Source organism: Chiloscyllium plagiosum, unplaced genomic scaffold, assembly GCF_037043375.1.
Source record: "Chiloscyllium plagiosum isolate Xiang-an unplaced genomic scaffold, Cpla_swu_hap1 HiC_scaffold_21, whole genome shotgun sequence".
In the NCBI taxonomy this organism is placed as follows: domain Eukaryota; kingdom Metazoa; phylum Chordata; class Chondrichthyes; order Orectolobiformes; family Hemiscylliidae; genus Chiloscyllium; species Chiloscyllium plagiosum.
This window is the reverse complement of record NW_028270159.1, coordinates 4,835,572-4,850,003: the sequence shown is the minus strand read 5'-3', so window position 1 is coordinate 4,850,003 and position 14,432 is coordinate 4,835,572.

The following is a 14,432-nucleotide window of genomic DNA, read 5'->3' as shown; positions in this document are numbered from 1 at the left end:
GTCTGTGATGCTGCACAGGTCCAGTCCCCTGGATATTTTTAACTGAAAAGAGGAGCGTACTTAAAAAAACACTAGACAAACAACAGGGTTCAAAATCACACAACACCAGATTATAGTCCAACAGGTTTATTTGGAAGCACTAACTTTCAGAGCGCTGCTCCTTCACCAGGTCGCCACGACCACCTGACTAAGGGGCAGCGCTCTGAAAGCCAGTGCTTCCAATTAAACCTGTTGGACTATAACCTGGTGTTGTGTGATTTTTAACTTTGTCCACCCCAGGCCAACACCTGCGTCTCCAAATCAAGTTCAGCAGGTAACAGGCAAAACTGGACTGGAAAAGGAAGTGTATTGATAATTAAAATGATTTTAAAAAAATTATTTCAAAAATATACTTTATTCATAAAATACTTTAATGGTCTGTACAACTGGACATGCCATACATATGTAAACATTCCATTTGTTTGCATACCGAAACAGAGTAATCATTCTAGTAACTATAGGCCGGTGAGTCTCACTTCTGTTGTGGGCAAAGTCTTAGAGAGAATTGTAAGGGATAGGATTTATGTACATCTAGATAGGAATAATGTGATCAAGGATAGTCAGCATGGTTTTGTGAAGGGCAAGTCGTGCCTCACAAACCTTATTGAATTCTTTGAAAAGGTGACGAAGGAGGTTGATGAGGGGAAAGCGGTAGATGTGGTATATATGGATTTTAGTAAGGCGTTTGATAAGGTTCCCCATGGTAGGCTACTGCAGAAAATACGGAGATATGGCATTGAGGGTGAGTTGGAGGTTTGGATTAGGAATTGGCTGGATGGAAGAAGACAGAGGGTAGTAGTTGATGGCAAAGTTTCTTCATGGAGTGCCGTCACTAGCGGTGTTCCGCAAGGATCTGTTTTGGGACCATTGCTGTTTGTCATTTTTATAAATGACCTGGAAGAGGGGTTAGAAGGTTGGGTGAGCAAGTTTGCGGATGACACGAAAGTCGGAGGAGTTGTTGACAGTGAGGAAGCATGTGGCAGGTTACAGCAGGATATAGAGAAGCTGCAGAGCTGGGCAGAAAGGTGGCAGATGGAATTCAATGTAGCTAAGTGCGAGGTGATTCACTTTGGGAAGAATAACAAAAAGATGGGGTACTGGGCTAATGGTCGGATACTTGGTAGTGTGGATGAGCAGAGGGATCTTGGTGTCCATGTACACAGATCTCTGAAAGTTGCCACCCAGGTAAATAGTGCGGTGAGGAAGGCATATGGCGTACTGGCTTTTATTGGTAGAGGAATTGAGTTCCGGAGTCCTGAGGTCATGATGCAGTTGTATAAGACTCTGGTACGGCCGCATCTGGAATATTGTGTGCAGTTTTGGTCGCCATACTATAGGAAGGATGTGGAGGCATTGGAACGGGTGCAGAGGAGGTTTACCAGGATGTTGCCTGGTATGGAAGGAAAATCGTATGAGGAAAGACTGAGGCACTTGGGGCTGTTTTCACTAGAGAAAAGAAGGTTTAGGGGTGACTTGATTGAGGTGTACAAGATGATTAGGGGGTTAGATAGGGTCGACAGTATGAACCTTTTCCCGCGTATTGAGTCGGGTATTACAAGGGGGCATAGCTTTAAATTAAGGGGGGGTAGATATAGGACTGAAGTTAGGGGTAGGTTCTTCACTCAGCGAGTCGTTAGTTCATGGAATGCCCTGCCAGTAACAGTGGTGGACTCTCCCTCTTTATGGGCATTTAAGAGGGCATTGGATAGGTATATGGAGGATAGTGGGTTAGTGTAGTTTAGGTGGGCTTGGATCGGCGCAACATCGAGGGCCCAAGGGCCTGTACTGCGCTGTATTCTTCTATGTTCTATATGTTCTATTCCTATTTACAGGTCTGTACGATTACATCTTTAGCTGAGGCATCAGCAGGGCCCAAATGACTGCGTGGGCCCCCTGTTTTCGATCCAGAAGAACTTTTTTTTTAATTTCAAAAATATACTTTATTCATAAATACTTTGATCTATACAATTGGACATGCCATACATATGTACACATTCCATTTCTTTGCGTGTCAAAACAGGGTAATCATTCCTATTCACAGGTTGGTGCGATTACATTGAGCTCAGACGCCAGCGGAGCCCAAATGACTGCATGGGCTCCCTGTTCTTCTTTAGGCAGGCAGATGTTACACGGTGGTCTTTCCCCACCGTGCCTTGGCGGCAGCTGCCCCAAGCTTCAGCGCATCCCTCAACACGTAGTCCTGGACCTTGGAATGTGCCAGTCTGCAACACTCAGTCGGGATCAACTCCTTCAGCTGGAAGATCAACTGGTTTCGGACCGTCCAGAGAGCGTCCTTCACTGAGTTGATGATCTTCCAGGCACAGTTGATGTTCGTCTCGGTGTGTGTCCCGGGGAACAGGCCGTAGAGCACGGAGTCCCGCGTCACAGCGCTGCTCGGGACGAACCTCGACAAACACCACTGCATTCCTCTCCAGACTTCCTCTGCATAGGCACATTCCAGAAGGAGGTGTGTGACAGTCTCGTCCTCCCCGCAGCCGCTTCGAGGGCAGCGTGCGGTGCGGCTGAGTGTCCGAGCGTGTATAAAGGATCTCACAGGCAGAGCCCTTCTCACCACCAGCCAAGCCATGTCTTGGTGCTTGTTGGAAAGTTCTGGCGATGAGGCATTCTGCCAAATGGCTTTGACAGTCTGCTCAGGGAACCGCTCGATAGGATCCGCCCTCTCCTTTTCCCGAAGAGTCTCAAGGACACTGCGTGCTGACCACTTCCTGATGGACTTGTGGTCAAAGGTATTTTTCTTCATAAACTTCTCCACGAAGGACAGGTGATACGGAACGGTCCAACTACTCGGAGCGTTCCGCGGCAGCGAGGCCAGGCCCATCCTTCGCAACACCGGGGACAGGTAGAACCTCAGTACATAGTGACACTTGGTGTTTGTGTACCGGGGATCCACGCACAGCTTGATGCAGCCACACACAAAGGTGGCCATCAGGGTGAGGGTGGCATTGGGTGTGTTTTTTCCCCCATTGCACCGGTCTTTGTACGTTATGTCTCTTCGGACCCGGTCCATCATTGATCTCCACATGAAGTGGAAGATGGCCCGGGTGACTGCGGCGGCACAGGTTCTGGGGATAGGCCAGACCTGTGCCACGTATAACAGCAATGACAGTGCCTCACACCTGATGACCAGGTTTTTACCCGCGATGGAGAGCGACCGTTGCTCCCATCCGCCCAGTTTCTGCCTCACTTTGCTGATACGCTCCTCCCAAGACTTGGCGCACGCCCCAGCCCCCCCGAACCAAATACCCAGCACCTTCAGATGGTCAGTCCTGACGGTGAAGGGGATCGAGGATTGGTCGGCTCAGTTCCCGAAGAGCATGGCCTCACTTTTGCCTCGGTTTACCTTGGCCCCCGAGGCCCGTTCGAACTGGTCACATATGCACATGAGTCTGCGCACGGACAGCGGATCCGAGCAGAAAACGGCGACGTCATCCATGTACAGGGAGGCCTTAACCTGCAGGCCCCCCCTGCTAGGAATAGTCACCCCTCTCAGGCTCGCATCCTTCCTGATGGACTCGGCAAATGGCTCTATGCAGCACACAAACAAGGCAGGAGAGAGAGGGCAGCCCTGCCTGACTCCAGATCTGACTGGGAAGCTATCTGATTCTCACCCGTTGATTGAGACTGCACTGACAATGTTGGTGTAGAGCAGTCTGATCCAATTGCAGATTCCCTCCCCAAAGCCCATTTTGGAGAGAACATCTCTCATATACCTGTGTGATATCCTGTCAAAGGCTTTCTCCTGATCCAGGCTGATCAGGCAGGTGAACACCCCCCTGTCCTGCACGTAGGCGATCGTTTCCCTGAGGAGTGCGAGACTCTCAGCGATCTTCCTGCCCGGTACAGCACAGGTTTGGTCAGGGTGAATCACCGACCCCAGAGCAGACCTGACCCGGTTGGCGATTACCTTTGACAGAATTTTGTAATCCGCATTCAACAGTGAGATTGGTCTCCAATTTTTGAGTTCCTCCCTCTCTCCCTTCCGCTTGTAGATGAGGGTGATGATGCCTTTCCTCATGGATTCACTCATGGTACCTGCCCGAAGCATACTGACATACACCTCCAGCAGGTCCTGGCCAATCAAGTCCCACAGAGCGGAATAGATCTCGACCGGTAAGCCGTCGCTTCCGAGAGTTTTATTCTTTTCGAAGGACTCGAGGGCCTTGGTCAGCTCATCCAGAGATAGCGGCAGGTCCAGCCTCTCGCGTGTTCTGTCGTCTAAGACCTCCGTGATAGAGGACAGGAACGACTGGGAGGCCGCGCTGTCGGTCGGCTTCGAGTCATACAGACTGGCATAGAAGGATTTGCTGATCCTCATGACGTCAGCCTGAGATGACGTTAGCGAGCCATCTTCTTCCTTCAGGCTGCTGAGCACGGAGCTCTCTTTGTGCACCTTCTGGAAGAAGAAACGTGAGCACGCCTCGTCCTGTTCCACCGAGCGGACCCTGGACCGGAAGATTATCTTGGAGGCCTCCGAAGCAAAGAGCGAGGCTTGCTGGCCCTTCACCTCCTTGAGGTCCTCCGTGACATCGACCCCCAACGTCTGCAGCAGGAGCAGGTTCTGCATACTTTCCTGGAGCTGGGACAGTTTTCCCCACCTCTCTCTCACCTCCTGAACACCTTTGAGGATGAAGAACCTCTTGATGTTCCCTTTTACTGTTTCCCACCAGTCCACTGGGGACTCAAAGAGGGGCTTCACGGTTCTCCAACCTGCGTAGTCCCTCTTGAGCTCCTCAATGTTTCCCTGGGGTCAACAGGGAAGCTTGGTGTTCAGCTTCCACATTCCCTTACCAGCCCGCTGCTCGTCCTGTAGGTGACAGTCGGCCAGCAGGAGGCAGTGGTCAGAGAAGGACACCGGCTTGATGTCGGTGGATCTGACCGAGAGCATTCGGGACACAAACTGGTAATCTATCCTTGAGCGGATAAACCCGTCTGCCCGTGATTAAAATGATTAAAATTATTAATCCCCAATAAACCAAATGCTGGAGATCACAGCGGATCAGGCAGCAGCCATGGAGAGAGACTGTGAGCGAGCTAACATTTAGAGTGTAAGTGACTGATGAAGAGTCAGTCTCTCTCCATGGCTGCTGCCTGACCCGCTGTGATCTCCAGCATTTGGTTGTTTTCAGGACAGATTCCAGCATCTGCAGGCGTTTACTCCTGGAATATCTTATATTCATTCACAAGATGTGGGCATCACTGGCTGGCCCAACATTTATTACCCATCCCTAATTTCCCAGAGGGCAGTTGGGAGCCAACCACATTGCTGTCACATGTAGGTCAGACCAGGTAAGGATGGCAGATTTCCTTCCCTTAAGGATATTAATGAACCCAATGGGTTTTATCGACAATAGATTCATAGTTGTCATTAGTCTCTCAATTCCAGGTTTTTATTTTATTTATGATTTCAAATTTCACCATCTGTCCATGGTGCAATTCAAACCCAGATCCCCAGACTGGCTGTCTGGATAATACCACCATCCTCCCCCATGAGGTTACAGAGGTAAATCACCAGGACAGTATCTGGTTGGCAAAGACCAGTTGGACCGAAGGGTCTGTTTCCATGCTGTACAGCTCTAGGATTTGATGACAGATACACAAACTGTACAATTATTAGGTGATGTGATTGAGCTGTTTGAGATGATTAAGGAGTCATATAGGATCAATAGAGAGATGTTACACAGCATTGACCTTTAGGGAGGGTACTGCCTGTCACTGGCCACTCGGGTGTTTCCTTTCTTCCTGAATATAAATAAAGATTTACACAGGGATGCTGGGGAAGGATAAAAGAAAGAGAAAAGGAAAACAGGAGTTTTCAGACAGCCTGGTCACTCTGAGAGCTGGCTCTGAGGGAGCTGCATCCAAATAAAAGGGGATTTGATGATGGGATACTGGCCTCTGGGGAGTTATTTTCAGTTCAAACCACATACATGTACGTTGTGATCCGGAGCTATGAATGGTAATTAGTGGACTGTCCAATTTTTGTTTTCCACCACGTTGCTGATCAGGATTTTTCTGAGAATTCTCTGGGAGGCTAGGGAGGCAATGGTGGAGCTTTTGGCCTTGATCTTTGAGTTGTCATTGTCTACAGGTTGAGTACCAGAGAACTGGAGGATTGAAAATGTTGTGCCCTTGTTCAAGAAGGGCAGTAGGGATGACCCAGGTAATTATAGACCAGTGAACCTTACGTCTGCTGTAGGAAAGGTTTTGAAAGGATTATAAAAGATAGGATTTATAATCATCTAGCAAGCAACAATTTGATTGGAAATAGTCATGGCCAGGTCGTGTCTCACAAACCTTATTGAGTTTTTGAGAAGGTGACCAAGCATGTAGATGAGGGTAGGGCAGTTGACGTGGTAAAGCCTTTGATAAGGTTCCACATGGTAGGCTATTGGAGAAAATGCGGAGGCATGGGATTGAGGGTGACTTAGCTGTTTGGATTAGAAACTGGCTTTCTGCAAGAAGACAGTGAGTGGTGGTTGATGGAAAATATTCAGCTTGGAGTCTAGTTACTAGTGGTGTGCCACAAGGATCTGTTTTGGGACCACTGCTGTTTGTCATTTTTATAAATGACTTAGACGCAGGCATAGGTGGATGGGTTAGTAAATTTGCAGATGACACTAAAGTCGGTGGAGTGGTGGACAGTTTGGAAGAATGTTACAGGTTGCAGGGGGACTTGGATAAACTGCAGAATTGGGCTGAGAGGTGGGAAATGGAATTCAATGCAGCTAAGTGTGAGGTGATGCACTTTGGGAAGAATAACAGGAAGGCAGAGTATTGGGTCAATGGAAAGATTCTTGGTAGCGTGGATGTGCAGAGAGATCTTGGAGTCCATGTACATAGATCCCTGAAAGTTGCCACCCAGGTTGATAGTGCTGTTAAGAAGGCATACGGTGTGTTAGGTTTCATTCGTAGAGGGATTGAGTTCTAGAGCCGTGATGTCATGCTGCAATTAAACAGTGGCTCAGTGGTTAGCACTGCTGCCTCACAGCACCAGGGTCCCAGGTTCAATTCTAGCCTCGGGCAACTGTCTGTGTGGAGTTTGCACATTCTCCCCGTGTCTGCGTGGGTTTCCTCCGGATGCTCTGGTTTCCTCCCACAGTCCAAAGATGTGCAGGTCAGGTGAATTGGCCATGCTAAATTGCCCATAGTGTTAGGTGCATTAGTCAGAGGGTAATGGATCAGGATGGGTTACTCTTCGGAGGGTCGGTGTGGACTGGCTGGGCCGAAGGGTCTGTTTCTACACTGTAGGGAGTCTAATCTAAACAAAACGCTAATGCGGCCACACTTGGAATATTGTGGACAGTTCTGGTCACCATATTTCGGGAAGGATGTGGAAGCATTGGAAAAGGTGCAGAGGAGATTTTCCAGGATGTTGCCTGGTCAGGAGCGAAGGTCTTATGAGGAAAGGCTGAGAGACTTGGGTCTGTTCTCATTGGAGAGAAGAAGACTAAGAGGGGATTTAATAGAGACATACAAGATGATCAGAGGATTAGATAGGGTAGACAGTGAAAGTCCTAGGATGATGACATCTGCTTCTACGAGGGGGCATAGCTGCAAATTGAGGGGTGATAGATTTCAGACAGATGTCAGAGGCAGGTTCTTTACGCAGAGAGTGGTAAGGGCGTGGAATACCCTGTCTGCCAATGTAGTTAACTCAGCCACATTAGGGAGATTTAAACAATCCTTGGATAAGCACATGGATGATATTGGGATAGCGTAGGCGGATAGGCTTAGATTAGTTCACAAGTCGGCGCAACATTGAGGGCCGAAGGGCCTGTTCAGCGCTGTATTGTTATGTTCCAAACTGGGTCTTTTAAACCAGGATGATGTCAGGAAATGCTTTCTCACACTAAGGTTGGTGGACAGACAGTGGAGAGTGGGGGCAGGTGGGGTGCAAAGCTGAGACTTTCTCACTCCCAAAATGAAGCTGCTGATGTTGCTGGTCAGTCAAAAGATACAACCTGAGATTTCAAAGTTATTCAACAGGTCTGGCAGCCTCTGTGCAGAGAGAACAGAGTTAAAGTTTCAGGTCTGTGATCTGTCTCCAGAACTGGGACAAGTTGGAAATGAAGTAGGTTTAGAGAAAGTAGAGGAGAGCGAGTGGAGTGGTGGGAGCAGGAGACCAGTGTGACAGAGTGAAAGGGAAGATGCCAGGAGAGAATCAGTGATAAAAGATTTAATGATGCAAAGACCAAAGGGAGAGGGAATGGGTAAGTAAAAATTCAGACTTGTCTCTCGAGGAGGTGTGAATGGGAGGATCCTGAATCACTTGCTCTATGAAAACAAAATCAATTAGAGACTTGACAGAATGAAAAAAAACACAAACCAACAAACAAACACAAAGCAAAATGGGGGCTGAGGTGAGGATCTAAAATTGCTGAGCTCAGTGTTGGCTCTGGAGGCTGTGAAGTGCTGAGTCAGACGGTGAGCTGCTGCTGTCATCTTGAGCTTGTGTTGGAAGGCTGCTGCAGGCCAAGGACAGAGAGGGCAGTGAGGGAAGCAAGGGGAAGAAGAACAAGGATAAGCTCAGGGTAATGCTGGTGGACGGACAAAGACCTTCCATAAACCCAATGGAGAGGACAGCACACTGTCAGTACGAACGCAGTGTTACAAACTGAAACAGGTCAGGCAAAGGTGGCATCTCCTGGGCTTGGATGGAAAGGTACCGTGGGGGGTGATTGAGGATTGCTCCAGGGCAGCACAGAAATAATAGCCCCTTTGGAATGTTAATAGGGGAGGGGGTTGGTGTGTTTGATGGTGGCATCATACTGGAGTGGGGTGTGGTCTGATGGACCACAGGCTGGTCAGAGGCGGTGAGGACAAGGGGAACTCTATCGTCGTTCTGGGAGGCAGAGGAAGGGCGGAGAGCGGGCGTGTGTGAAATGGCTCAGACAGACTAGAGGATCCTGTCCACCTCACTCAATAGGAGCAATGGGGGGGGGGGAGTCCTCAGCTGAAGATAAAGGATGACAAATCGGAGGTGCTGGTGTGGACAGTTATATTGTCTGGGCAAGTGCTATGGGGGCAGGGAAATCGGAGAGAATGGAGTCGAGTCCCTGCAGGAAATGGGGCATCTGCAAGAGCAGGCAGGAGGCTCAGGGAGTCTGTCAGCTTGGAGTGAAACTGGATCAATTGTAATATCCCAACCATGGAGACAGAGAAGCTGAAGATGGGAAGAGTTGGAGATTGAACGTATGAAGGGGAGGAAAGACTAGACAATGATGGTTGAATTGATTAATTTTACAGTTCAGGCCGTGAGCAGGAGGGAATATTGATACAGTCATCACTGTCCTGGAGAAAGAGATGAGGCTGAGAATAAGAAATAAGATTGGAACAGCAACAGCCTGACATAGTCATACTCAGGGAATCTTACCTCAGAGACACCACCATCACCATCCCTGGATAGGTCCTGCCTCACATGCAGCAAAGGTGATGGCTCAGTGGGATACAGTCCAGAAGGTGTTGCCCTGCAAGTACTCAATGTTGACTCTGGACCCATAAAATCTCTTGGGTTCAAGTCAAATCTTCTGCTGATTACCATGAAGCATCCTTCCTCAGCCGATGAATCAGTATTCCTCCACGTTGAGGAGGAAGCACTGAGGCTGGCAAGGGCACAGAACATACTCTGGGTGGGGGATTTCAATGTCCAGCACCAAGATTGGTTCAGCAGCAGCAACACTACTGATCGAGCTGGTCAGGTCCTAAAGGAAATAGCTGCCAGATTGGGTCTGCAGCAGGTGGTGAGGGAACCAACAAGAGGGAAATTCATACTTGACCTCATGCTTACCAATCTGCCAGCTGCAGATGGATCTGTCTATGACAGCATCAGTAAGAGCGGCCACCGCCCAGTCCTTGAGGAAACGAAATCCCACCTTCACATTGAGAATACCCTTCATCATGTTGTGTGGCGCCATCACCGTGCTAAATGGGACAGACTTCAAACAGATCTAGCAACTCAAGACTGGACATCCATGAGGTACTGTGGACCATCAACTGCAGCAGAACTGTACTTCAGCACAATCTGTAACCTCATGGCCCGGCATATTCTGAAGATGGACCGGGGTGGACAAAGTCAGAAGTCACACGACACCAGGTTATAGTCCAACAGGTTTATTTGAAATCACAAGCTTTCAGAGCTTGGCTCCTTTGTCAAGTGAAGTGGAAGGAAGCACAGAGACAGAGTTTATAGGCAGAGACCGATTCAGTGCCTGTGCGCTTCCTCCATTTCACCTGATGAAGGGGCCATGCTCTAAAAGTTTGTGATTTCAAATAAACCTGTTGGATTATAACCTGGTGTGATGTGACTTGACTTTGTCCACCCTGGTCCAACACTGGCATCACAACATCACATTCAAATGCATCAAGATCTGGACAGTATCCAGGCTTGGACTGGCAAGTGGCAAGTAACATTCGTGGCAACCAAATGCCAGGAAATGACCATTTCCAATTAGAGACAATCTAACTACTGCCCCTTGACTGTCAATGGTGTTACCATCACTGAATCCCCCACCATTAACATCCTGGGGAATTACCATTTACCAGAAACTCAACTGGACTCACCACATAAACAGGGAGAAAGTGAGGACAGTAGATCAGAGTTGAAGAGTGTGGCGCTGGCAAAGCACAGCCGGTCAGGCAGCCTCCAAGGAGCAGGAGAGTCGACATTTCGGGCATAAACCCTTCATTCTTCGACTCACCACATAAATACAGTGGCTACAAAAGCAGGTCAGAGGCTCAGAATACTGTGGTGAATAACTCACCTCCTGACTCCTCAAAACCTGTCGACTGTCTACAATGCACACGTCAGGAGTGTGATGGAATACTCCCCACTTGTCTGGGCGATAGTGGAGCGAGGTTACTGTGGCCGATGATTTGTTTGCAATTGGGTTCTGTGAGGCCCAGACTTGTTTGCCGTCTACAGTAATGACTTGGAACTAAATGTAGGGAGTTTGATCAAGAAATTTGCAGATGGCATGGGAATCTGAAAGTGGTAATTAGTGGAGGGCAGGGCAGAGCAGTGACGAAATAGAATTCAACCCAGACAAATTCGAGGTAATACACTTGGGGAGGGTTAACAAGGTGAGGGGTTACACTGTGAATGTTAGGAGCCAGGAAAGTGCTGAAGCTCAGAGGGAGCATACCCACAGATCCCTAAAGGTACAGGGCAGGTAGATAACATGGTTAAGAAGACACACAAGATGTTTAAATAAAACAAAGAATTGCGGATGCTGAAGATCTGAAATAAAAATAGAAATTGCTGGTGAAACTCAGCAGATCTGGCAGCATCTACGGGGAGATTTAGAGTTCATGTTTCAGGTCCAGGCACTCTTCATGTTCTGAAGAAAGGTTACTGGACTCAAAACATTAACTTGGCTTTTTCCTCTTAAGTGCTGCCAGACCTGCTGAGTTTCACCATCAATATCTGTCTTTATTTCATATGGGCCTTTTTTAGCTGAGGTGTAGAACACAAGAACAAGGAGAGCTATATTGGAACTGTACGCAACACTGGCTAGGACATAAAGGAGGAATGTGTGCAGTTCTAAAAGGACAGAATGTTGTGGAGGAGATTTACCAGAACACTATCTGGGGCTGGAGGGTCTGAGCTCTGAGGAAAGATCAGATAGACTGGGAGTGTTTTCCTTGGAGCAGTGAAGGTTGAGAGGGACCTGATAGAGGGGGATACAAATCTGAGGGGGATGGATAGGGTAGATAGGAAGGCAGTTTTCCATTAGTGGAGGAATCAATAACCAGGGGCACAGATTTAAGGTTGGAGGTCAAAGGCTAAGAAGTGAACTGAAAAGAAATGTTTTCACTCAGAGGATGTTGGGAATCTGGAACTCTCTGCCTGAATGGATAGTTGAATAAGAAACTCTGGAATTTCGATATTCACTTGCATTGCCATAGCCTTCAGGCCTCTGAACCAAAGGTTGGAAAATGGGTTTTGCATTGTCAGATCTTTGCACAGACATGATGGGCCAATTGCCTTCTTTTGTGCTGTAAATGTTTTAGAGTGTGTGAGTCTATAAGTACAGCTCAAACAATGTGCACCAAGCTCGGCACCATTCACGCTGGATCAAATTCCTGGAACTCTGTCCCGAACAACACAATCAATTCATCTACAACACATGGACTGCAGCAGTTCAAGAAGGCAGCTAACCACCACCACCTTCTCAAGGGCAACTAGGGACGGGGTAATTAATGTTGGCTCCTCCAGGGACTTCCACATCCTGTAAAAGAATTTTAAAAAGCCTGGTCATTGGCTGATGGTTTGCTGCTGGTAATTTGTCCTGAGCCAATCACTTGGGAACTGGTGCTTTGCCATTTCCTTTCCAGCCTTTTGGGGAGGCAGAGGGCTGGCCAGAGGTCAATCTCAGCGCAGTGCGAATCAAATCCACCACATTGGCATTTCTGTGAACTGCTCAATGGCTATCCTGCTAATATGCCCCCATACATCAACAAAGAGACCGAAGGGACAACTTTTTCACACAGAGGGTGGTGCATGTATGGAATGAGCTGCCAGAGGATGTGGTGGAGGCTGGTACAATTGCAACATTTAAAAGACATTTGGATGGGTATATGAATAGGAAGGGTTTGGAGGGATATGGGCCGTGTGGGACTAGATTGGGTTGGGATATCTGGTCAGCGTGGATGAGTTGGACCGAAGGGTCTGTTTCCATGCTGGACATCTCTATGACTCTATAATAGTGCTTGAAATTATAAGATGACAAATTACTGAAAAGTAGTGTATTGTGAAATGTTGGGATATTTAAAGAATTTGTGCAACTTTGAGTTGTGCAAATGATTTCTCGGCAAGCTTAGGGCTGATCGCTGACTTTGCAACTCTTGGAATGAGTGAATGGAACCGCAAAAGAATATCAAATTCAACTCAAACAGCCTTTCCCTGATGCTCAGAAATAGTCAGGTGAGGAAATGGGAAATTCTGGAAATTTGAAGAATTCAAAGAAAGGGAAGCCCCCAGTTTTCAATGATCTGACCACAGCTATTTATATTAAACCAAGGTCAATCCATTGCAGGATGGTATAGAGGTCCTCAGCCTACATTTGCTGAGGTTTCAAATATTGCTGGGAAACTCAGTTATAAGAGGATGTAACAGATTGAAAAGTGCTCTACTCAGCACCAAACAGACAGTATGAATGCAGAAGCTGGGGTGCAATCAGCAACATGGAAAACTATCATGAATAAAACAGAAGGTGGGAGATTCGGAAAGATTAGGCTGTAGAGGAACCGGGTTTCAGAAATCACACAAATATAATATTTAATCAGAGCATGCAGTGAACATGGTTATGTAGAACGACATGTTACTATAACTAGTTTGCAGCAATCTGGACAGAAGACCAGGTCCGGTTCCATGACGGACCACCAGGTCACCTTCCTGAAGCAAATCCATGTTGCTGGGGAGAGAGAGAGAGCAAAGGACCTTTACAAAACTGATTTGTTGGACAAGGGGATTGACTCATGGGAGTCTTACCCCAGTGAGAGTCAGTGTGTGTGGGAGCTGTACCCCAGTGAGAGTCAGTGTGTGTGGGACTGTACCCCAGTGAGAGTCAGTGTGTGTGGGACTGTACCCCAGTGAGAGTCAGTGTGTGTGGGAGCTGTACCCCAGTGAGTGTCAGTGTGTGTGGGAGCTGTACCCCAGTGAGAGTCAGTGTGTGGGGGACTGTACCCCAGTGAGAGTCAGTGTGTGTGGGAGCTGTACCCCAGTGAGAGTCAGTGTGTGGGGGACTGTACCCCAGTGAGAGTCAGTGTGTGTGGGAGCTGTACCCCAGTGAGAGTCAGTGTGTGTGGGAGCTGTACCCAAGTGAGTGTCAGTGTGTGTGGGACTGTACCCCGGTGAGAGTCAGTGTGTGGGGGACTGTACCCCAGTGAGAGTCAGTGTGTGTGGGAGCTGTACCCCAGTGAGAGTCAGTGTGTGTGGGAGCTGTACCCCAGTGAGAGTCAGTGTGTGTGGGAGCTGTACCCCAGTGAGAGTCAGTGTGTGTGGGAGCTGTACCCCAGTGAGTGTCAGTGTGTGTGGGACTGTACCCCGGTGAGAGTCAGTGTGTGTGGGAGCTGTACCCCAGTGAGAGTCAGTGTGTGTGGGAGTGTACCCCAGTGAGAGTCAGTGTGTGTGGGAGTGTACCCCAGTGAGAGTCAGTGTGTGTGGGAGCTGTATCCCAGTGAGAGTCAGTGTGTGTGGGAGTGTACCCCAGTGAGGGTCAGTGTGTGTGGGACTGTACCCCAGTGAGTGTCAGTGTGTGTGGGAGCTGTACCCCAGTGAGTGTCAGTGTGTGTGGGACTGTACCCCAGTGAGAGTCAGTGTGTGTGGGACTGTACCCCAGTGAGTGTCAGTGTGTGTGGGACTGTACCCCAGT